The 24,455-nt window shown below is 44.5% G+C and overlaps 1 long non-coding RNA gene across 1 annotated transcript in view; it reads right to left on the reverse strand.

The window, feature by feature from the left end:
* The window catches only part of LOC105468996 (uncharacterized), a 48,156-nt gene extending 23,739 nt beyond the window's left edge, over positions 1-24,417 (reverse strand). Inside the window, exons 1-2 of the long non-coding RNA XR_979726.2 lie at positions 24,195-24,417; positions 14,659-14,737 (exon numbers count right to left, since the gene is read on the reverse strand). This is a non-coding gene — a long non-coding RNA (uncharacterized lncRNA). The remainder of the gene's footprint in view (positions 1-14,658; positions 14,738-24,194) is intronic.
* Between the last annotated feature and the right edge of the window lie 38 nt (positions 24,418-24,455).

The following is a 24,455-nucleotide window of genomic DNA, read 5'->3' on the forward strand; positions in this document are numbered from 1 at the left end:
TTCCAGGAAGAGGCAGTCCTCTAGCAACCCCATGGCCTGTGGGCTCGCTCCATGTCCCACACCTCATCTTGTCCCTTCTCGGTTGCTTTCGCCTTGGCCCTTCCAGGCCTCAGATCCCAGGGCCTTGCCGGATGGCTTGGCGGAGCCACGAGTCAGGCCGTGGAAGACAAGGCAGCAGGGGAGGAGCTTTCAGGCTGGGAGGCAGGGGCAGCGGCAGGGGCAGGGGTAGGGGAGGCGCAGGGGAAGCCAGCTGTGACAACCCAGGCCCTAATTAGTCGGCTTCAAAGCGGGCAGAGAGAGAGCCCGCCTGCGTGTGTGCCCTGCTCACTCAGGCGAGTAAGACATTTCTGTCCCAATCAGAGGAGAAAGAGGAAGAAAAACACTGGCCACCGCCACCCCGAGGAGCCTTTAGACACTGGACTGGCACCCTGAGTCAGGCAGAAAAACTGAGAACCTAGGAAATCATTCTCTTCTGTTGAAACTGATACAAAAGTGCTGGGAAGGGAAGAGTGTAGTTCCTTTAAATGATATGCAAAGGGGGAAGGGAAGTGCTGGGTACAGGAGGGCGTGGTCCCTGGCCAGTGCTACACCCCCACGGACCTAGGTGAGGACAGGCACTTTTGTTTTCCTGCCCAAATGTTGCGTTTCCCAAGACCACCCTGGCCTGCCATGCCCCCGTCCTGTGCCTATAAAAACCCGAGACCCCCAGCAAGGCAAAGCCAAGCCGCTGGATGCTGAAGAGGAGCACGTCAGCAGAGGCAACACACAAGCGGTTAGGCGTTGAGAGGGACACACCAATAGGCACCGGCATGCTGGCAGGCCACTGACCAGGCAGAACAACACGGAGTCTGGCTGGCGCAGTCAGAGAAGAGCCCGGGCCGCCGAGTGGCCTGATTCCTAGGCAACACCCATTTACTTTCTGGCTGCCCCGTCTTCTGAGAGCAACTTCCACTCAATTAAAACCTTGCAGTCATACTCCAAGCCCACATGTGATCCGATTCTGGTACACCAAGGCAAGAACCCCGGGTTACAGAAAGCCCTCTGTTCTCTGTCCTTGCACCAAGGAAGAGGGTCTAATTGAGCTGGTAAGACAAGCCACCTATCGACAGCAAAGCTGAAAGAGCAAAACTGAAAGAGCACCCTGTAACGTGTGCCCACTGGGGCTTCAGGAGCTGTAAGCATTCACCCCTAGACACTGGTGGGGCCGGAGCCCCACAGCCTGCCTGTCTGCATGCCTCCGCTAGAGGTTTGAGCAGCGGTGCACTGAAGAAGCGAGCCACACACCCATTGCATGCCCTGCAAGGGGGACAAGGGAACTTTTCCCATTTCGCTAGCACTTTGGGAGGCCGTGACAGGAGGATCACTTGAGGTTAGGAGTTTGAGGCCAGCCTGGGCAATGTGGTGAAACCCCATCTCTACAAAAAATACAGAAAAAATTATTTGGCCATGGCACACGTCTGTAGTCTCAGCTACATCCGGAGGCTGAGGTGGGAGAACATATGAGCTCAGGAAGTCCAGGCTGCAGTGAGCGGTGATCGTGCCACTGCATTTCAACCTGGGCAATGGAGTGAGATCCTGTCAAAAAAAAAAAAAAAGTTTTGTTTTGGTAGAGACAGGGCTTTCTCCATGTTGCCCAGGCTGGTCTCAAACTCCTGACCTCAAGCCATCCTCCCCTCTCAGCTTCCCAAAGCACTGGGATTACAGGCATGAGCCACCGTGCATAGCTAACACTTTTCTAATCTGGAGAAGGAGGAAACTGGACATAATTATTCCTAAGCATCCTTCTAGCATTTAGTTTTCTTGCATATCGTCTCAGTGCTCCATATCCCCACCACTACCCAACTCTCAAACATACTCATATGTAGCAGCAGGGGCTGGGTTCCTGCACACAAGTCATCTAAAAGTGACACTATTGACTGAATGACTGTGACCTAGGAGGCTGGGCTGATAAGGATCACCTAACAAAAACCAGTTATTGATGTTAGTGCTTACACTAACATCCCCTTGAAGGAAAAGTCTTAAAGCCATTTTATAAATTGTCAACCTATTTGCCCTAATGTGGTCATTCTCATCACTTATTACTCTCCTCAAAGTCTTTATTATGCAGCTAAATTACGATAATGGTTTAATAGTTTTTGGCAAACTGGAACCATGATGTCACAAAAGCCATACAAGCAGGTAGGAAAGATGTTATTATAAACTCCTCCCCCTTTTTTAAAGCAGATAAGAAAAAAAATTTTTTTTGAGACAGAGTCTTGTTATGTTGCCCAGGCTGGAGTACAGTGGTGTGATCTCAGCTCACTGCAACCTCTGCCCCCCAGGCTCAAGCCATCCTCCCACCTCAGCCTCCTGAGTAGCTGGGACTGCAGGTGCACACCACCATACCCCATTAATTTTTGTATTTTTTGTAAAGAAGGGGTCTTGCCATGTTGCCTAGGCTGGTCTCAAACTCCTGAGCTCAAGCAATCTCACCACCTCAGCCCCCCAAAGTGCTGAATTACAGGTGTAAGCCACCACGCCCGGCCAGATAAGAAAATTTACAAGGGCCAAATGTCCGGTGGCAAGGCCATAAGAGCTACTAAGTGACATTGCTTCATCGTGAATTCATGCCTTCTAAGTCCACATCCAGGGCCTCTGTCCTCTGAGAACATACATCCAGGACCGTACCATCCCAGAGGTGACCTGTCTTTCTGCAGCTGTGAAGGGGAGCTTGAGCTGGGTGTGCCCAACTGATGAGGATTTGCTGAAACAATCCAACCCTTCTTCCATACTTAAAATCCCATCTGGTCTTGGTCCCATATATTTTCCTTTCAGTTTTAAAATGCAAGTCTCTTCTGAGGGAAAGCTGATCCATATGTTTCTGCATTTAAACTTAATTTCTCCAAATAGCAGTCTCTGATATCCCTGAATTTCATACATTTTTAGAAGACAGGAAATAGGAAGAGGCCAAGTATGGGCAGACTGGGAAGAGATGGAGCTCCAGGCGCTCACTGGGATTCTCTTCCTTAGAAAAATAATGTCTCCCATCCTTACAGTGGAGGCTGAGCCTGGCTTCAATCCCATATTCTTGCTCCAACTCTAGCTAAGGCGACAGTTATAACACTTGGGCCAGACAGTATGAGACTCCATCTAGCACACTTTTTTTTTTTTTTTTTTTTTTTTTGAGACGGGGTCTCCCTCTGTTGCCCAGGCCATACTGCAGTGGGGCAGTCACAGCTTACTGCAGCCTCGACTTCTCCGGCTCAAGTAACCAGGCTCAAACGATCCTCCCATCTCAGCCTCTTGAGTAGCTGGGACCACAGATGCATGCCTAATGCCCAGTTAATTTTTTGGTTATTTTTTGTAGAGACAGGGTCTCCCTGTGTTGCCAGGCTGGTCTTGAACTGCTGGACTCAAGGGATGCTCCTTACTTGGCCTTTCAAAGTGCTGGGATTACAGGCATGAGTCACCGCGCTGGCCCAGTACAGTTTACTATCTAGAGCATAGTAAAGCGAGGAATTAACTTGATCCCTGATAGCTTGGCCAGGGCAGGAAATAAGGTCACCTGTGAGAGAAGCAATGATTCTGTGGTGCTTCCTGAGTATCTCCATCATGTACCTCAGCAGGAGGGCTTGGGTGCTCCCTCCAGGCAAACATGACTATGACAATGAAGTAAAAACAAACCTGGATGATGTGATGGGTGGGCTTTGATGGAGAAAATATATGGAGGCAATATAGCATGGTAGAAAGTGCTGTGTAGTCAGACAAAACTGAGTTCAAAGCTTGGCTCTGACAATTAAGCCCAGAGACTTTAGGCAAGTCACTTAACCTCTGTGAATATCATCAGTAAGCTTCCACTGCATGAGATTGTTACAAGAATTAAATAAAACTATTTGTAGGGTATGACAATTAATAGGCACTTAAATAAATGGCAATCAGTGGTTTCATATTATCTGAAAGTAAAATACTGTGTGTTGAATTTCTTAACTCAACTCCCACTTAAATTATGCCCCAGACAGTCTCCTGACATGCTGCTGAGGGTCTAATATGGAAATTTTGAAAACAATCAATCAACAATAATTTGATGGGCATGTGATGGTACAAAGCCAGTGCCAGATGCTATGGATGGGTGGGCAGGGGAAAAGAAAAAAAAGTAGCAGGTTTGCAAGATTGTTCAAGGCCTGACACAGTGTCTCACACCTGTAATCCCCTCACTTTGGGAGGCTGAGGTGGGCGGATCACCTGAGGCCAAGAATTTGAGACCACTCTGGCCAACATGGTGAAACCCTGTCTCTACTAAAAATACAGAAATTAGCTGGGTGTGGTGGTGCACGCCTGTAGTCCCAGCTACTCTGAAGGCTGAGGCAGGAGAATAGCTTGAACCAGGAGGCAGAGGTTGCCGTGAGCTGAGATCATGTCACTGCACTCCAGCCTGGTGACAGAGCGAGACTCCATCTCAAAAATAAAAATAAAAGGCCGGGCGCGGTGGCTCAAGCCTGTAATCCGAGCACTTTGGGAGGCCGAGGCGGGTGGATCACGAGGTCAGGAGATCGAGACTATCCTGGCTAACATGGTGAAACCCTGTCTCTACTAAAAATACAAAAAACTAGCCGGGCGTGGTGGCGGGCGCCTGTAGTCTCAGCTACTTGGGAGGCTGAGGCGGGAGAATGGCGTGAACCTGGGAGGCGGAGTTTGCAGTGAGCCGAGATCACGCCACTGCACCCCAGCCTGGGAGACACAGCGAGACTCCGTCTCAAAAAAAAATAAATAAATAAATAAAAATAAAAATAAAAATAAAATGAATAAATATCCAACTATATATTACTTTTGTTTTTATCAAAGGTAAAAAAGGTCTGGAGGAATAATTCCAAACTATTAACAGTGGATACTTCTGGAAGGGGGTGGGGAAGATGGGGGAAGAAACTTAAATTTTACTTTGTATATTTGTGTACTATCTTAAAATATTTTACAGCAAGCATGTATTAATTTTATAATCAAATAAAAGAATTAAATTTGAGGATTAATTATAAATTACAAAATATTCAAATAAGGAAAGACTTTAAAAGGATTATAAATATCATATACATGTATATTCTGACTTGGAAAGATTTCCATAAAATATTGTCTGGTGAAAATTGGGTACACATTACAATGTCTTCCTCATCTCTTTTATAACATTTTCCAAAGAAACAATGTAATGATCAAAAGCCCCAAAGGGGTGAAATTTTATAATCACCCTAAATACAATAAAACACACACAAAGATGTGTGTGAACAGTAAAGGGCACGAACTCACCTACATAACTTTTGAATTGTAATTTCATAATGGTCAGGACAGAAACTAAAACTAATCTTTGAGCACCATCTCATGGAGATATTTACCACTACCATGTGGTGGTTAAAATTATGCCTCAGTGTTTCTCTCTGTGTGTGTGACTGAAGGCTCTTCTTTAACAGTATGGTGCAATTTCTAGGAGATTTTTTTCTTTTTCTTTAACCCATAGTGTATTACTTAACCTTTCTACAATGAGCAGTGCTTTCTCTGTAAAATGTAAAAACCATACTTAAGAAAGAAGTGGAAATTAAAGTTAAAAAACTATATATATATATATATAGTTTTTATATGCTCATAATTATATATATACACACACACATAATTTTACTTTTTCAGCACCACTCCCAGCGTGAGAAATTCCTGAAAATGTTTTCTAATAGTGCACTGGGTCAAAGTCATGACCCATGCAACTCCCCCACCAAATGTTTGACATTTTCCTAAAGCCAAATTGAAAGCTCAAACAACAAAAATAATAACCAAGACGGCAGGGGAAGTGTGAGCCTGGGAGTACTGAGTAAACAGAAACAGTTGAACTCTCCAGGCGTGGTTTGATCTTAATAGCTAGTGGGCTGACCTGCAAACCATATCCCCACAATCCCCTTAATGCCCTTTGGAGATCATTTAGGAGCTCTAACCAATACAGAATATAGCTTTCCACCAGGCTAATCAGATGGAGTCCTCCTTTTTCTTAAATTAGAACAGTGCAACGACCACACGAATAACCAGACAAAACTGCATCTAACTGTAGCTGGATGGGACTGAATGGGCCAGTCCCATCCAGCTACCTGTTTATTTGGAGGTTTTATCTGTACAACACCAAAACAGCTCCATAATTGGTAGAATTCACTCAATTGACAAAAGTAAATAGGTATGTCAATAAAATACTAACACAACTCATTAAAAAGTGGAAACCACAGGAGGCTGAGGTGAGAGGATCGCTTGAACCCAGGAATTTGAGGCTGCAGTGAGCTATGATCGTGACACTGCACTCCAGCCTGTGTGACAGAGTGGTGAGACCTTGTCGGTATAAAAAAAAAGTTCACCTTTTTTTTGATAGAGAAGGGGTCTCACGATGTAAAAGTGAAACACTTTGATACTGTTGTCTTGGCCTACTCTACATAATACCAAATAACTTACTTTGATTTTCAGTTCAAGAGATCATTATTTTTATTTATTTATTTATTTATTTATTTATTTATTTATTTATTTTGAGACAGGGTCTCACTTTGTCACCCAAGCTGAAGTGCGGTAGCACCATCTCAGCTTACTGCAGCCTGGACATCCCAGGCTCAACCGATACTCCCGCCTCAGCCTCCCAGTAGCTGGGACTACAGGCATGGGCCACCACACCCAGCTAATGGTTGTGTCTTTTGTAGAGATGGGGTTTGGCCATATTGCTTAGGCTGGTCTCAAACTCCTGGACTCAAGCAGTCCACCTCAAGAGGCCTCTCAAAGTTCTGGGATTATAGGCATGAGCCACGGCACCTGGCTAAAACAGAACTTCTCAAAGTCCTCTAGGCCAGGAACATCACCATCACCTCAGAAACACAAATTCTAGGGCCCCACCCCAGATCTATTGAATCTGAGACTCTGGGATTTGGGCCAATCTGTTTTCTAACAAATGCTCTAGGTCAGTGGTCCCCAATCTTTTTGGCACCAGGGACCAGTTTCCTGGAAGACAATTTTTCCACAGACAGTGGACGGGGGATGGTTTCGGGGTGAAACTGTTCACTCCAGATCATTAGTTAGATCTCACAAGGAGTGCCAACTCAGATCCCTCGCATGCACAGTTGACAATAGGGTTCGCACTCCCATGAGATTCCAATGCCACTACTGATCTGACAGGAGGCAAAGCTCAGGCACTAATATTGGCTCGCCTGCCGCTCACCTCCTGCTGGGCAGCCCAGTTCCTAACAGGCCATGGACCTGAACCAGACTGGTCCATGGCCCAGGGGTTGGGGACCCCTGCTCTAGGTAATTCTGATGTAGGCTGAAGTGTGAGATCCACTAATTTAGATAAAATTATTCAACTGATGGTTGAAGCTAGCCATATTGTTAATGACTATATATATATGATTGTGGCAGATCAAAACAAGGTGATTGGCACAGAACACAATTTCTAAAATGTGTTTGATTTCCAAAATTTGTATGAGTATAGTCACAAACTTATATCTTATGTAAAAGGTCCCCAGCATTTGTACGTTGAAGAGCCACTTTTATTGTCCTTGAGTCCTCGAATGTGCTAGGTATAAAACCCTAGGTATATAAATAAAGAGAGAGGCTGGGCAGGATGGGTCACACCTGTAACCCCAGCACTTTGAGAAGCCAAGGCAAGAGGAGTGCTTGAGCTCAGGAGTTTGAGACCAGCCTGGGCAACATCGCGAGACCCTGTCTCTCCAAAATATACAAAAATTAGTCGGGTGTGGTGGCGCACACCTGTGGTCCCAGTTACTTGAGAAGTTTAGGTGGGAGGATGGCTTGGGCCCCAGAGGTTGAGGCTGCAGTGAGCTGAGAATGTGCCACTGTACTCCAGCCTGGGTGACAGATTGAGACCCTGTCTCAAAACCTCCCACCTCCAAAAAACATTATATATATAAAAAAAGAGAAAGAGCAAAGGAGAGTGAGAAAAAGCATTAATATATGTTACATTCTCCTTCCTACCAAAGAAATTGGAGCAAACTCAGGACAATTGTTCCTAAATTTATGGGCAAATGCCTAACTTAGTTAGGGAGTCTGACATATATGATGCCAAACACCTATGTAAAAAAAGAAAATTATTACAAATAAGATATTTGCTGCCTTTTTTTTTTTTTTAAGAGACAGGGTCTCACTGTGTCACCCAAGATGGAGAGCAATGTTGTGATAGAGGTGCACTGCAGCCTTAACCTCCAGGCAAGTTCAAGTGATCCTCCCACCTCAGCCTCCAGAGTATCTGGGACTACAGACACACGCCACCATGCCCAGCTAAATTTTTGTAGAGATAGGGTTTCACTATGTTGCCCAGGCTGGTCTTGAATTCCTGGGCTTAAGTGAGGAATGCTTAAGGGAGGCTCTTACCTCAGCCTCTCAAAGTGTTGTAATTATAGACATGAGCTACCTCGCCCTGCCTACATAAGCTTTAAAATGTTGGTATCAAAAACTTACATTTTATCTCTTTAAAAAAAACAGTTTTACTATATCCCTCTCTGCCCCTTATTTTACTGATTATTTTCAAAAGATGGCAACATTGTTTTGAGTACTAGGAAATTGTCTCAATTGTAAATGATTATAATGGTAATTACATGAGTAAATTATAAGAAGATTATGAGGACTTACTACAGACTGAGAATTAAACACAAAGTAATCATATTTTATTAACATCCCTTTCTCCAGGAGGCAACCCTTGCAGGAAACATGAATTCTAGAACCATCCATGGCACCACTAGCTCTGTGATTTGGACTTCTCTGAGCCTTGGGATTCTCATCTGTACATTTGAGAGTTGGGCCAAATGATACTCAAGGGCCCTTCCAGATCTGTAATTCTGTGTTTCTAATAACTTGAATTTTTCTCGCTGGGCGCGGTGGCTGATGCCTATAATCCCAGCACTTTGAGAGGCCAAGGCAGGCGGATCACCTGAGGTCAGGAGTTCGAAACTAGCCTGGCCAACATGGCAAAATCCCGTCTCTACTAAAAATACAAAGAAAATTAGCCAGGCATGGTGGCGGGTGCCTGTAGTCCCATCTACTTGGGAGGTTGAGGCAAAAGAATGACTTAAACCTGGGAGGTGGAGGTTGCAGTGAGCCCAGATCGTGCCACTGCACTCCAGCCTGGATGACAGAGCAAGACTCCATTTCAAAAAAGAAGAGAAAAAAAAAACTTGAATTTTTATATATTCCAATTTTAAAAGAAGGAAAAATTACAGATAAACAAAACTTTCAAGAAACAAGTATAATTATATATATATATATATATATATATTTTTTTTTTTTTTTTTTAAATACAGAGTTTCATGCTCTTGCCCAGGCTGGAGTGAAGTGGCATGATCTCAGCTCACTGCAACCTCCATCTCCAGGGTTCAAGCGATTCTTGTGCCTCAGCCTCCCCAGTAGCTGAGATTATAGACATGTGCCACCATACCTAGCTAATTTTTGTATTTTTAGTAGAGCTGAGGTTTCACCATGTTGGCCAAGCTGGTCTTGAACTCCCAACCTCAAGTGATCTGCCTGCCTTGGCCTCCAAAAGTGCTGGGATTACAGGCGTGAACCTCTGCACCAGCCTACAATTATATATTGTTAACTTAGCTCAATCTTATCTGTAGCTGCAGTGCCATACAATGATTATGAGTTCAGAATTCTGTTGTGAGGGCCCTGTAACAGACTGAATCAAAAATTATATTATAGTTAGTATAATTCTATTGTGTATTTTAGAATAAATATCTAAATATTTAGATAATATTTAATTATCTAAATATTTGTTAACCATATGTAGTACATAACAATTTCCCACTTTGGGAGGCCGAGACGGGTGGATCATGAGGTCAGGAGATCGAGACCATCCTGGCTAACACGGTGAAACCCCGTCTCTACTAAAAAATACAAAAAAAACTAGCCGGGTGAGGTGGCGGGCGCCTGTAGTCCCAGCTACTTGGGAGGCTGAGGCAGGAGAATGGCGTGGACCCGGGAGGCGGAGCTTGCAGTGAGCTGAGATCCGGCCACTGCACTCCAGCCTGGGAGACAGAGCGAGACTCTGTCTCAAAAAAAAAACAAAAAAAAAAACAATTTCCATTAACCAACACATGGAATTAATTGAAATATCTCATTTCTTGCTCATTCTGAATAAGTGGGAGTTCAATAATCTATCTTTCTTCTAAGGAACTCAACAAGTTTTTATTTTTGGCATTTCATTATCATTACTCAATCTTCGAATGAGAATGATAGAGATTATTGTCTCTAGGCTATCGATAGGGATGCAGAATCACAACAATTTGAAGCTGGAAGGAACTTTAAAAACTGACTAATCAGACCCTTTAATTTACAGATGAGAAGAGTGAGACCAGGCCCAGTGCAGTGGCTCATGCCTGTAATCCCAATACATTGGGAGGCTGAAGCAGGAGGATCCCTTGAGCTCAGGAGTTCAAGGCTGCAGTGAACTATAATCATACTGCTGTACTCCAGCCTGGGTGACAGAACAAGACCCCTCTCAAATTTAGAAAGAAAGAAAGGAAAGAAGGAAAGAAGGAAAGAAGGAAAGAAGGAAAGAAAGAAAGAAAGAAAGAAAGAAAGAAAGAAAGAAAGAAAGAAAGAAAGAAAGAAAGAAAAGAAAAGAAAAGAAAGAAAGAGAAAGAAAGAAAGAAAGAAAGAAAGAAAGAAAGAAAGAAAGAAAGAAAGAAAGAAAGAAAGAAAAAGAAAGAAAGAAAGAAAGAAAGAAAGAAAGAAAAGAAAGAAGGAAGGAAGGAAGGAAAGAAAGAAAGAAAGAAAGAAAGAAAGAAAGAAAGAAAGAAAGAAGAAAGAAAGAAAGGAAGGAAGGAAGGAAGGAAGGAAAGAAGGAAGGAAGGAAGGAAGGAAAGAAGGAAAGAAGGAAAGAAAAGAAAAAAAGAAAGAAAGAAAGAAAGAAAGAAAGAAAGAAAGAAAGAAAGAAAGAAAGAAAGAAAGAAAGAAAGAAAGAAAGAAAAGCGAGACCTGGAGAAGGTAAAGGCCAGAAATATGGAGATCATCTGGATAAGAGTAGGAATAAAATAGTAGGCCTCCTGATCCCCCAGCTTACTTTCCAACGTTATGAGAAGACTATGCGGCCTTACTACAGACTAAGGATTAAAAACAAAATAATTGTGATCTTATTGACATCTCTTTCTCAGGAGGCAATCCTTGCAGGAAACATAAATTCTAGAATCAGCTAGAAGCCCTCAACAGATTTCCCTCATGGTGCCCAAAGTGTAGGATAAGCTAGATAGAGAAACTCCAGGGTTTTTAGGATTTTCCTACGTTATAGGGTTCCTGCTTTTCCCCACCCCATGCCTAAATTCAACTCTACTATAAAATCTAAAGGCAACTGTCTAAAGGAAAGAGTTCTTTAATGAAGAGAGATATAAGATCCCTCCCTAACTTTGACAGTTTACATTTTAACCATTAATATTCCGTCAATAACCAGGATAACATTATAATGGTCAGGGAATTTACTTAGAAACGAATATTAGAAAATTAAACAGTCTTGGCCGGGTGTGGTGACTCACACCTGCAATCCCAGCACTTTGGGAGGCCGAGATGGGCAGGTCACTTGCGTCCAGGAGTTCAAGACCAGCCTGGGCAACATGGTGAAACCCTATCTCTATACAAAATATAAAAAATTAGCCAGATGTGGTGGTGCATACTTGTGGTCCCAGCTACTCAGGAGGTTGAGGTGGTGGGAGGACCACTTGAGCCCAGGAGGCAAGGGTTGCAGTGAGCCAAGATCATGCCAGTGCACTCTAGCCTGGGTGACAGAATGAGACCCTGTTTGAAAGAAAGAAGGAAAGAAGGGAGGGAGGGAAGGAAGGAAGGAAGAGAGGGAGGGAGGGAGGGAGGGAGGAATTAAGTTAAACAGTCCTAAATATAATCAGTAGAGCAAGGAAAAAAGGAATGAAGGACATGTGTGTGTGTAAGAGAGAGGGAATGACAGAGAACTCCAGACTGGTACCAATCTATTAAGAATAAATGTTATTAATGTGGGTGGAAGAAGCAGGTTATGAAGGAAAAGCCAGGAAGAGCACTGTTGCCAAGAACTGTTATCAATTAACATTCTGAAACCATAGCCTTACTCCTCTTCCTTGGGAATCCTATAACATGAGAACATAAAGATTCACTGAGCCAACAAGGCTTTGGTTGCACACTGGGATCAAGAGGCTCACTAAAGGATCCAGATGCCTGCTTCACTGGAGTGGAAAAAAATGTCATAGTGAATTCCACGAAATATCTGGCAGGAACAGACCATGCAGAAGCCAACTACACTGACTGAGAGTGAGCATAAGTGAGAGCAAGAGAGAGAGAGAGGAAGAGAGAGAAGATTTAATTCGAGAGGTGTTGCTGGCCGGGCATAGTGGCTCACACCTGTGGAATCACAGCACTTTGGGAGGCCGAGGCAGGTAGATCACTTGAGGCCAGGAGTTCGAGACCAGCCTGGCCAACATAGTGAAATCCCATCTCTACTAAAAGTACAAAAATTAGCCGGGTATGGCAGTGCATGCCTGTAATCCCAGTTACTTGGGAGGCTGAGGCATGAGAATCGCCTGAACCTGGGAGCCAAAGGTTGCAGTGAGCCAAGATCATGCAACTGCACTCCAGCTTGGGCAACAATGTGAGACTCTGCATCCAAAAAAAAAAAAAGAGGTATCGCTGAGCTGTGAAAGAAACTGGCCAGCCCTAAATCATAGGCTCCCCTCTCAGTCTAATGTAGTATCAATCCTGGATTTGCTTGTCCTCTGAGAAGGAAGTCCCTACCTTTGGAGAAAGAAGCTATTGAACATCTCTCTGTTCCCTCCTGCTAGATCCACTGGTTCCTGTGCAGCTCTTGGAAGGCAAGAACATTTTTGGCTGACTTCTTTGTAGTCTAGAGAATGCATAAGTCAGCTCTTGCAACCCCAAAATACCACTGAGATTTAGGCAGTGGCATATCAAGGAATTGGGCCTAAAAGCTAAGCAAAGATTGAGAACAAAAAAATAGGAGTAAGTTAAAAGCAGGATCCTCTTCCAGGGAACATATGAAAACTGATGGTCTAGAATGGGGATCAGCACACATTTGCTATAAAGGGCCAGATAGTAAATATTTAGACTTTCAAGCTGCACATCCTTATCACAGCTACTCAGTTCTGCCACTGTAAAGCAAAAGCAGTCATAGATGATAAACAAACAACTGAGTGTGCCTGTGTTCCAATAAAACTTTACTGATAAACAATGAAACTTGAATTTCATATAATTTTTACATGTCACAGGACATCATTCTTTTTAAAAATTATTTTCAACCACTTAAAAAATTAAAGCTATTCTTAGCTCATAGGCTGTACAAAAACAGGTGGTAGGCCAGATTTGGCCCACAGGCTGTAGTTTGCAGACCTGTGGTTTAGAACAATGCTGTCCATTAGAAATATGAGAGCTGTTGGGTACAGTGGTTCACACCTGTAATCCCAGCATTTTGGGAGGCCAAAGTGAGAGGAGCTCCTGAGCCCTGGAGTTTAAGAACAGCCTGGGTAACATGGCAAGGGATCATCTCTACAAAAAAAAAAAAAAAATTAAAAATCAGCTGGGCATGGTGGTGTGCACCTATAGTCCTAGCTACTGGGGAGAATGAGGCTGGAAGAGGATTGCTTGATCTCAGTAGTTCAAGGATGTAGTGAGCTATTACATCCACTACTACACTCCAGCCTGGGTAACAGAGTGAGACTCTGTCTCTTAAAAAAGAAAAGAAGGCCGGGCACGGTCGGTGGCTCATGCCTGTAATCCCAGCACTTTGGGAGGCTGAGGCGGGTGGATCACGAGGTCAGGAGATCGAGACCATCCTGACTAACACAGTGAAACCCTGTCTGTACTGAAAATACAAAAAAATTAGGCAGGTGTGGTGGCGGACACCTGTATTCCCAGCTACTTAGGAGGCTTAGGCAGGAGAATGGCATGAACCTGGGAGGTGGAGCTTGCAGTGAGCTGAGATCAGGCCACTGCACTCCAGTCTGGGCGACAGAGTGAGACTCCGTCTCAAAAAAAAAAAAAAAAAAAAAGACCGGGCACGGTGGCTCACGCCTGTAATCCCAGCTCTTTGGGAGGCTGAGGTGGGCAGATCACAAGGTCAAGAGATAGAGACCATCCTAGCTAACACAGTGAAACCCTGTTTTTACTAAAAATACAAAAACAAAATTAGCCAGGCGTGATGGTGGGTGCCTGTAGTCCTAGCTCCTCGGGAGGCTGAGGCGGGAGAATGGCGTGAAGTATAAGAGCTGAAGCCAGGCACAGTGGAACATGCCTGCAGTCCCAGTTACTTGCAAGGCTGAGGTGGGAGGATTTGCTTCAGCCTGGGAGTTAGATGTAGCCTAGGCAACATAGTAAGACCCATCTCTAAAAAAATAAAAAGAAAGAAAGAAAAAAGAAAAAGAAAAATATAATGAGAGCCATATATGTAATTTAAAATTTTCTAGTAATCTCATGTAAAAACTTTTAAAAAGGTAAAATTAATATTTTATTTAACTCAGTATATGAAAATATAATTTTCATGCCATCAATATGTAAATTACCAGTGAGATATTTTACTTTCTCTGTTTTCATAATAAGCCTTTGAAATCCAGGATGTATCTTACACTTATAGCCCATCTCAGTTCATTCTAAACATAAGAATGCAATAGTTACAGACTGCTGAAGATCAGTAAAGATGTTATCCATTTGCCCAGCTGCATCATCTGAGAGTGTTGCATGTTGAAGACATGATCTGTTAGAACAAATAAGTCAAGTCACCTGTACTGGAAATCAGTTTGCTGAAATTATTGAATCAAGTTGAAGAAAAGGAGGTTCCAGCCTTGACAAGGGGATTGTGGCCCTTCCTGGAATCCCTCTGGACACACCCTCCCAGCAACTTCTAGGAAAGATGCAGCAGCTCAAAGGGAAGCCCAGGAAGGAGACATGGAAAGACAAGAAGGAGCAGAAGCAAGCCATGCAGGAGGCCCGGCAGCAGATCACCACGGTGGCACTGCCCACGCTGGCCACGGTTGTGCTCCTGATCGTGGTGTTTGTGTACATGGCCACACGCCCCACCATCAACAAGTGAGCACCGCGGCCATCCGCAGACCCGTTTGGCAAGGAGAGGAGGCACAGGAGGTGGAAGCAAATGAAACATGGCTTTCATATTCAGAGATGTTCATGCTGCTGAGCTATAAGCAGGAGCACCCTGTCTTCTCTGTTTTTTTTTTTTCTTCTTCTTCTTCTTTTTTGAGACGGAGTCTCGCTCTACCACCCAGACTATCACCCAGTCTTGCTCTATCACCCAGGAGTGCAATGGTACAATCTCGGCTCACTGAAACCTCTACCTTCTGGATTCAAGCGATTCTCCTGCCTCAACCTCCTGAGTAGCTGGGATTACAGGCACGTGCCACCACGCCTAGCTGATTTTCGTATTTTTAGTAGAAATGGAGTTTCACCATATGGGTCAGGCTGGTCTCGAACTCCTGACCTCGGGATCCACCCACCTCAGCCTCCCAAAGTGCTGGGATACAGGCGTGAGCCACCGCACCGGGCCCTTCTCTGGCCTTTGACTTGGTTAAAGTGTCTCCGTTTTTCTTGGGAGGGAATAGGGGATGTTTCATCAGTGAACGTGCCATGTACCTCATGGTCCACTCATGTGCCTTTCAGACTTCAAAGCAGTGTGTCTGTGTGTGTGTGTGTCTTTTTCTCGCCTAAAAATTGATAAGTAGCTCCACCTGAAGAGGGGCGGAACTTCTGGGTCAGGAAGTAGCTGGAATCTGCACTTACCTCATCCCCATTGTTTGGATCATGCCTCTTTCCAACATGTGTTCACAATCTCCAAAGGGAATGTATTTCTTCTCTGTTGCTTAATGTGATTTGAAATATGTTGAATCAAAGTGAAATATTTATTTTTGAATAAAGGAGATAATAGCGTTAAACAAATTCAATAGTTAGAGGCTACCATATTGAATAGTGCAGAGCTCTTAGGTTGGTGCAAAAGTAATTGCGATTTTTGCCATTACTTTTAATATAACAATGTTTTCAAACTTAACTTTGCATCAGAATTGCTTGGAGGGCTGTTAAAATAAAGATTGCTGGGACCCATCCCCAGAGTTTCTGGTTTTGGCAGGGTGCAAGAACTTCCATTTCTAACAAGTTCCTAGGTGGTGATGACGCTGTTGGTTGAAGGACCACACCTTGAGAACCACTTATCTAGAAGCTGGAGCAGTAAGAAAAAGTAGAGAAGCAATTAGGAGCCAGGGATATGTAAAAGAAAGTGGTTTGAAAAAAAAAAAAGAAAAGAAAGCCAGGGGCAGTGGCTCACGCCTGTAATCCCAGCACTTTGGGAGGCCGAGGCGGATGGATCATTTGAGGTCAGGAGTTTGAGACCAGCCTGGCCAACATGGTGAAAACCCTGTCTCTACTAAAAATACAAAAATTAGATGGGTGTGGTGGTGCATGCCTGTAATCCCAGTACCTTGGAAGGCCAAGGTGGGAGGATCACTTGAGCCCAGGAGTTTGAGACCAAACTGGGCAACACAGGGAAACCCTATCTCTACAAAAAAAAAAAACTTAAAAATCAACAAAGCATGGTGGTGACTAGTCCCAGTTACTTCAAAGGTTGAGGTGGGAGAATCGCTTGACCCCAGAAGGTCGAGACTCCAGTGAGCCGTGATCACACCACTGCACTCCAGCTAGGTGACAGAGCAAGACCCTGTAAAAAAAAACAAAAGAACAAAAAAACTAAACAATGAGATACCACTACACGTCTATTAGAATGGCTAGACCAGGCATGGCAGCTCACGCCTATAATCCCAGCACTATGGGAGGCCGAGGTGGGCAGATCACCTGAGGTCAGGAGTTTGAAACTACCCTGGCCAACATGGTGAAACTCTGTCTCTTATTAAAAATACAAAAAAAATTAGTTGGGCGTGGTAATATGCGCCTGTAATCCCAGCTACTCAGGAGGCTGAGGCAGGAGAATCGCTTGAACCCAGGAGGTGGAGGTTGCAGTGAGCTGAGATCGTGCCACTGCACTACAGCCAGGGCAACATAGAGAGATTCCATCTCAAAAAAAAAAGAATGGCTAAAATCCAAAATACTGACAATTCCAAATACTGGCAAGGATGTGGAACAACAGGAAGTGTCATTGATTGCTGGTAGGAATGCAAAATAGTATAGCCACTTTGGAAGATAATTTGGCAGTTTCTTACAAAATTAAATATACCCTTACCATATGATCCAGCAATTGTGCTCTTGGGTATTTACCCAAATGAATTGTAAACTATATCCACCCCAAAACTTGCACACTGGTGTTTATAGCAGTTTTAGTCATAATTGCCAAAACTCAAAGATGTCCTTCAGTAGGTGAGTAGACAAAACTGTGGTACATCCAATGAAGTATTATTCAGTGCTAAAAAGAAATGAGCTATCAAGCCATGAAAATACATGGAGGAACCCTAAATGCATATTGCTAAGTGAAAGAAGCCAATATGAAAAGTCTACATATGGTATGATTCCAATTCTATGACATTCTGTGAAAGGCAAAACTATGGAGAAGTAAAAAAAAAAAAAAAAAAAAAAAATTCAGTGGTTGCCAGGGGTTCAGGGGAGGGAGGAATGAATAGGCGGAGCATAGAGGATTTTTAGGGTAGTGAAACTATTCTGTATGATACCAAAATGGCGGATACATGTTGCTATATACTTTTCCAAACCCACAGAAAGTACACCACCAAGAGTGGATCCTAATGTAAACTATGGACTTTGATTGATAATGATACGTCAGTGTAGGTTCATTGATGATAACATATGTACCATTCTAGTGCAGGATGTTGATACTGGGGAAGTATGCATCTGTGAAGGGGCAGGAAATCTGTATATGGGACCTCTCTGTACTTCCTTCTCAGTTTTGCCGTGAATCTAAAACTACTCTGAAAAATAAAGTCTTTTTTGGGCTGGGCGCAGTGGCTCACACTTGTAATCCCAGAACTTAGGGAGGCCAACACAGGAAGATCACGTGAGGTCAGAAGTTCGAGACCAGCTTGACTAACACGGAGAAACCCCATCTCTACTAAAAATACAAAATTAGCTGGGGGTGGTGGTGCATACCCTTAATCCCAGCTACTCAGGAGGCTGAGGCAGGAGAATTGCTTGAACCCGGGAGGCGGAGGTTGCGGTGGGCCAAGATTGCACCACTGCACTCCAGCCTGGGCGACAGAGAGACTCCATCTCAAAAAAAAAGAAAAAAAAAAGAAAAGAAAGAAAGAAAAGAAAACAACATTAATTCTCACTTTTGAAGGGATAGCAGGAAGATGCATATTCATATTGCAGCATCTGTGATAAAAAACAATCCATTTGGCCGGGCGTGGTGGCTCATGCCTGTTATCCTAGCACTTTGGGAGGCTGAAGAAGGAGGATCCCTTGAGTCCAGGAATCCGAGAGCAGCCTGGGAACACAGTAAGACCTTGTCTCTACAATACATACACAAAATTAGTGAGCATAGTGCTCACCTATTAGTCGCAGCTATTCTAGAGGCTGAAGTGGAAGGATCCCTTGAGTGCTGGAGGTCAAGGCTGCAGTGAACCAAAAAAAGACCAGTGAATTCAAGTATCTACCCCCTAACCCAAACAGCAGCAGACCCTAACTCTTTCAGGGTGTCATCCTAAGCTAAGTAGAAACCTAAAAGTTTCCTAGAGCACAGATAAGAGTGACCTAGCACCCCAGCCAACCAAAAGGGGAAAAGCAGAACATAAGCTTACTTTCTACAAAGGAAGCAGCTATACAAATTATGCCAGAGAAGTAGAAAAACACTAATTTGAGCATCCAAAAAGGGGGAAGTAGTTCCAAATACTTCTAATAGAGAGCATTCTGTAAGGCTTCCAACGAGCTATTAAAGGTTGAGAAAACCTATCTGGCAACCCAGTTAATTTCAGGACATATAATTACAGGAACTTAGTTCCTCAAGTCAGAGATGCCTGTGAGGAATTGCACGGTTTGAATCACAGCAGATTTGCAGCCTATTTAAGTTTCTGGACCACTAGAAAACTGGAAAAACAATTCATTTAATATAGTTGAGAGAATACTTAAAAATCCTGCATCGATTCAATTATCTACTGACTTAGAATTATATGATTGCTTCCTATGGAGGGTTAATTCCCTGGCATTTAGGTTGAGCCCCTACATATACCTTCAATTTTCAAAAAAAGAAAACCCACAAAACTTTATTTGAATACAAAGGTTTACTTACGAGAATAATGAAATCTTACTTATATTAACACTCAGAACATTTCTTGGGGATAGGCTTTTTTTAATGAAACCCATAATTTATTTATGTTACAAAAGGAAATGTTTACATCCCTGTTAAAGTATAAAAAGGGCCTCATTAGTGTATCTGAAGAGTACTACATTGTACATTGTCTTCCACAGGTGGAAAAAAAAGAAGTTTACTTTTACATATACTTGGAAGAGAAAGTCTGCATTCTGCACTAAGTTTTTTTGAATGGAATCAGTTTAAATTGTCTTCAGTTCTAGCAAAGAATGTTCTTAAATATCTTTCTTTAAAAATCCAATAGGCCGGGCATGGTGACTCACGCCTATAATCCCAGCACTTTGGGAGGCCAAGGCGGGTGGATCACGAGGTCAGGAGTTCTAGACCAGCCTGGCCAAGATGATGAAACCCGGTCTCTACTAACAATACAAAAAATTAGCCAGGCGTGGTGGCAGGCGCCTGTAATCCCAGCTACTTGGGAGGCTGAGGCAGGAGAATCACTTGCACCCAGGAGGTGGAGGTTGCTGCGAGCCAAGATTGCACCATTGCACTCCAGCCTGGGCAGCAAGAGCAAAACTCTGTCTCAAAAGAAAAGAAAAAAAATCCAATAGTAATTTCAGATTCACTTAAATATCCCCAAAATAGTATGTGGAAAAAAAAGTTTTTTACTTGGGAAGCCGAGGCAGGCGGATCACGAGGTCAGGAGTTCAAGACCAGCCTGGCCAACATGGTGAAACCCTGTCTCTACTAAAAATAGAAAAATTAGCCGGGCATGGTGGTGTGTGCCTGTAATCCCAGCTACTCAGAAGGCTGAGGCAGGAGAATCGCTTGAACCCGGGAGACGGAGGTTGCAGTGAGCTGAGATTGCACCAAAATAGGCTGGGTGCAGTGGCTCACGCCTGTAATCCTAACACTGGGAGGCCAAGGCAGCTGGATTGCCTAAGCTCAGGAGTTCGAGACCAGCCTCGGTAACATGTCAAAACCCTGTCTCTACTAAAAATACAAAAAATTAGCCAGGCGTGCCTGTAATCCCAGCTACTCGGGAGGCTGAGGCACGAAAATTCCTTGAACCCGAGAGGTGGATGTTGCAATGAGCCAAGATCGTGTCACTCTACTCCAGCCTGGGCGACAGAGGGAGACTCTGTGTCAGAAAGAAAGAAAGAAAGAGAGAGAGAGAGAGAGAGAAAGAAGAGAGGGAGGGAGGGAACGAGGGAAGGAAGGAAGAAAGGAAGGAAGGGAGGGAGGGAGGGAGGGAGGGGAAAAGAAAATAACAAGTATTGGTGAGGATGTGGAGAAATGGGAACTCTCATGCATTGTTGGTGAGAATGTAAAATGGTGCAGTCACAGTGTAAAACATTTTGGAATTACTCAAGACATCGAATACAATTACCATATGTCCCAACAATACCACTCTTAGGTATATACCCAAAAGAATTGGAAAAAAAATGAATCAAATACTTGTACACCAATGTTCCTAGTAGTACTATTCACAATCGTGAAAAGTTGAGGGCCAAGCGCAGTGACTCATGCCTGTAATCATTTTGAGAGGTCAAGGCAGGCAGATCACTTGAGGTCAAGAGGTCAAGACCACCCTGACCAACATGGTGAGATCCTGTCTCTATTAAAAATACAAGGCCGGGCGCGGTGGCTCAAGCCTGTAATCCCAGCACTTTGGGAGGCCGAGGCGGGTGGATCACGAGGTCAGGAGATCGAGACTATCCTGGCTAACATGGTGAAACCCCGTCTCTACTAAAAAATACAAAAAAACTAGCCGGGCGAGGTGGCAGGCGCCTGTAGTCCCAGCTACTCGGGAGGCTGAGGCAGGAGAATGGCGTAAACCCGGGAGGCGGAGCTTGCAGTGAGCTGAGATCCAGCCACTGCACTCCAGCCTGGGCTACAGAGCGAGACTCCGTCTCCAAAAAAAAAAAATAAAAATAAAAAATAAAAATACAAAAATTAGGCTGGTCACCGTGGCTCACCCCTGTAATCCCAGCACTTTGGGAGGCCGAGGCGGGTGGATCTCCAGAGGTCAGGAGTTCGAGGCCAGCCTGGCCAACATGGCAAAACCCTGTCTCTACTAAAAATACAAAAATTAGCTGGGCATGGTGGTCCATGCCTGTAATCCCATCTATTCAGGAGGCTGAGACAGGAGAATCACTTGAACCCAGGAGGCAGAGGTTGCAGTGAGCTGAGATCACGCCACTGTACTCCAGCCTATGCAACAGAGCAAGACTGTGTCTCAAAAAAAAAAAAAAAAAAAAAAAATTAGCCAGGTTTGGTGGCGCATGCCTGTAATTCCAGCTCCTGGGGAAGCTAAGGCAGGATAATCGTTTGAATGATTCCTCCAATGAGGGGGAGGTTGCAGTGAGCCAAGATTGTGCCTGCACTCCAGTCTGCAGCACAGAGCAAGACTCTGACTCAAAAAAAAAAAAAAAAAAAAGATGGAAACCACCCATGTGTCCATAAATAGATGAATACTTGAACAAAATGTGGTATATCCATACAATGGAACCTTAGTCAGCCATAAAAAGGAATGACATTCAGGTATATGCTATAGCATGAAGGAAACTTGATGACATTATGCTTAGTAAAATAAGCCAGGCACAAAAGGATAAATACTGTATGATTCCACTTATATGAGGTACCTAGAGTAGTCAAATTCATAGGGATAGAAAGTAGAATGGTGGTTGCCAGGAACTGGGAGAAGGGGACATGGAGAGTAATTATTTATGGGATGCAGAGTTTCTGTTTGTGATTAATGAAGTTCTGAAGCTGTAGAGCGGTCATGGTTACACAACATTATGAACATGCTTAATGCCACTTAACCGAACACTTAAAAATGGCAAATCTTCTATATATTTTACTACAAAAATACATAAGAGGATTCATAGTTTTTCAAAACTCTTCTGGGGAGTACTGGAGAGGGGGAAAAAGCCAGTAGTCCTCAATGCAATGAGCCCTACACCAGCAACTTTAAGGCTGAGGCAGAGAAATGTAACTGTTAGAGCCACACCACCTGGTCAGCTATTTCTTTTAGTGTGTGTGTGTGCATGCACATTTTGGTTTTCCTTTTTGTGGAGCACTATATTGCCCAGGCAAATCTCAAACTCCTGAGCTCAATCTATCCTCCTGCCTTTGCTTCCCTAAATGCTGGGATTGCAGGTATAAGCCCAGCAGCTTTTTCTCTTTTCTTTCTTCCTTTTTTTTTTTTTTTTTTTTTTTTGAAACAGGGTCTTGCTCTGTCGCCCATGCTGGAGTGTAATGGAGTAATTATGGCTCACTGCATCCTCTAACTCTCCAGCTCAGGCGATCCTCCCACCTCAGCCTCCCAAGTGCAAGTACCGCGCACACCACCACACCCAACTGTTAATTTTTTCGTAGAGAGGAAGTCTCCTTATGCTGCCCTAGCTGGGCAACTCCTGGGCTCAAGTAATCCCCCTGCCTTGGCCTCCCAAAGTGCTGGGATTACAGGTATGAGCCACTGTGCCCAGTCTTGGTGAGCTTTCTGAACTCAAAGCTGAGTAGAGACCTGAAGTAATTATCAGGACGATATGGGTCAATAAAACTCATCCTCCTACTTCCATTTGTGTCTGAGTTAAAACAGTATCTTCCACTTAAGTGCTCATTTCTCAAGTTTTGATTTTAAATATAAAAACAGCCTAAAAGTGCTGTGTTTACTTCTTTTATATTTCAACTATCTCATTTTTAGCAGTGTCTGGGGACAAAAACTAGCATTTCTCCGAGACCGTCATATCCCCAAACTGACTGCCATATGAATGGTTTGTTGGGTGCCTGGAATGGCTTCTTCATGTAAGTTCTCACTTGTAATCTTACACTTTGGGAGGCCGAGGCGGAGAATCACTTCAGGTCAAGAGTTCAGTTCAAGACTAGCTTGGGCAACATAAAGAGACCCACGCCCCCACTCCCATCCCCATCTCCAACCCTGGCTCTACAAAAAAATTTAAAAATGAGCTGGGGCCAGGCACGGTGGCTCACGCCTGTAATCCCAGAACTTTGGGAGGCTGAAGCGGGCAGATCACGAGGTCAAGAGATGGAGACCATCCTGGGCAACATGGTGAAATTCCCGTCTCTACTAAAAATACAAAAATTAGCTGGGAGTGGTGGCATGGGCCTGTAGTCCCAGCTACTTGGGAAGCTGAGGCAGGAGAATCGCTCGAACCCGGGAGGCAGAGGTTGTAGTGAGCCTTTGTGCCACTGCACTCTAGCCTGGCGACAGAGTGACATTCCATCTCACACACACACACAAAAATGAGCTGAGAATGGTGGCATGCGCCTGTAGCCCCAACTACTCGGGAGGCTGAGACCAGGAGTTTGAGACCAGCCTGGGCAACATAAAGAGACCCAACCCCCAGGCCCCTCAGTTTTACAAAAAATTTTTAAAAATTAGCCAGGAGTGGTGGCGTCGCGTAGCCTGCAGCCCCAGCTACTCGTGAGGCTGAGGCGGGAGGATCGCTTGAACCCGGGAGTTCAAGGCTCCAACAAGCTATGATAGCGCCACTGCACTCCAGCCTGGGCGACAGAGCAAGACCCTGTTTTACACAGACAAACAACACAAACGAACAAAAGGTCACAGCGAACTTTGTTCAAAAGTCACATTAACACTCAGTCTTAACCCTGACTGGAAGCCCGGGCTTAGGACACAGGGCAGCTCTCCCTCAAAAGGGTGGTCTCCCAACAACACCCAGTCCACAAGTTGTTCCTCGCCCTCCCCAAACCGGTACAAGATATATTAGTCTCTGGGCAGCTCCAAAGGATTGTGGGAGCTACGGGAGGGACTAAGGGACAAATATGAAATGTCGGACAAATGAAATGTGCGCAACGGCTAGGTTTTGGATGATGAGCCAGTTGCTGAGCGACTTCTCAAATCTTCCAAGCGCCCCCAATACCTCTCCCACCCAGTAGGGCTGCGCTCTTTCACCTTCCACGCCCCGCCTCTCCGCTGCCCTATCAGCAAATCATCGGGCCGGTGCCTGCCAGTCCGGGCCAATCCCAAACACATTTACTTTGAGCGGGAAAAGCTCAGAGAGCGAGGTTCGCTAACCGCCCCTTCCTCTGCTTGTCTCTGGGGGGTAACGGAGCCTGGAGTGGTCGCCCATTGGATGGGTATCGGGCCAATGGCGGGGTGCGAAGCGGGGGGCGGGCCTCACAGCGGGGCGGGGCGGGGCGCGCCTGTGCCGTG

The sequence above is a fragment of the Macaca nemestrina genome, chromosome 17 (assembly GCF_043159975.1).
Source record: "Macaca nemestrina isolate mMacNem1 chromosome 17, mMacNem.hap1, whole genome shotgun sequence".
Lineage (NCBI taxonomy): Eukaryota > Metazoa > Chordata > Mammalia > Primates > Cercopithecidae > Macaca > Macaca nemestrina.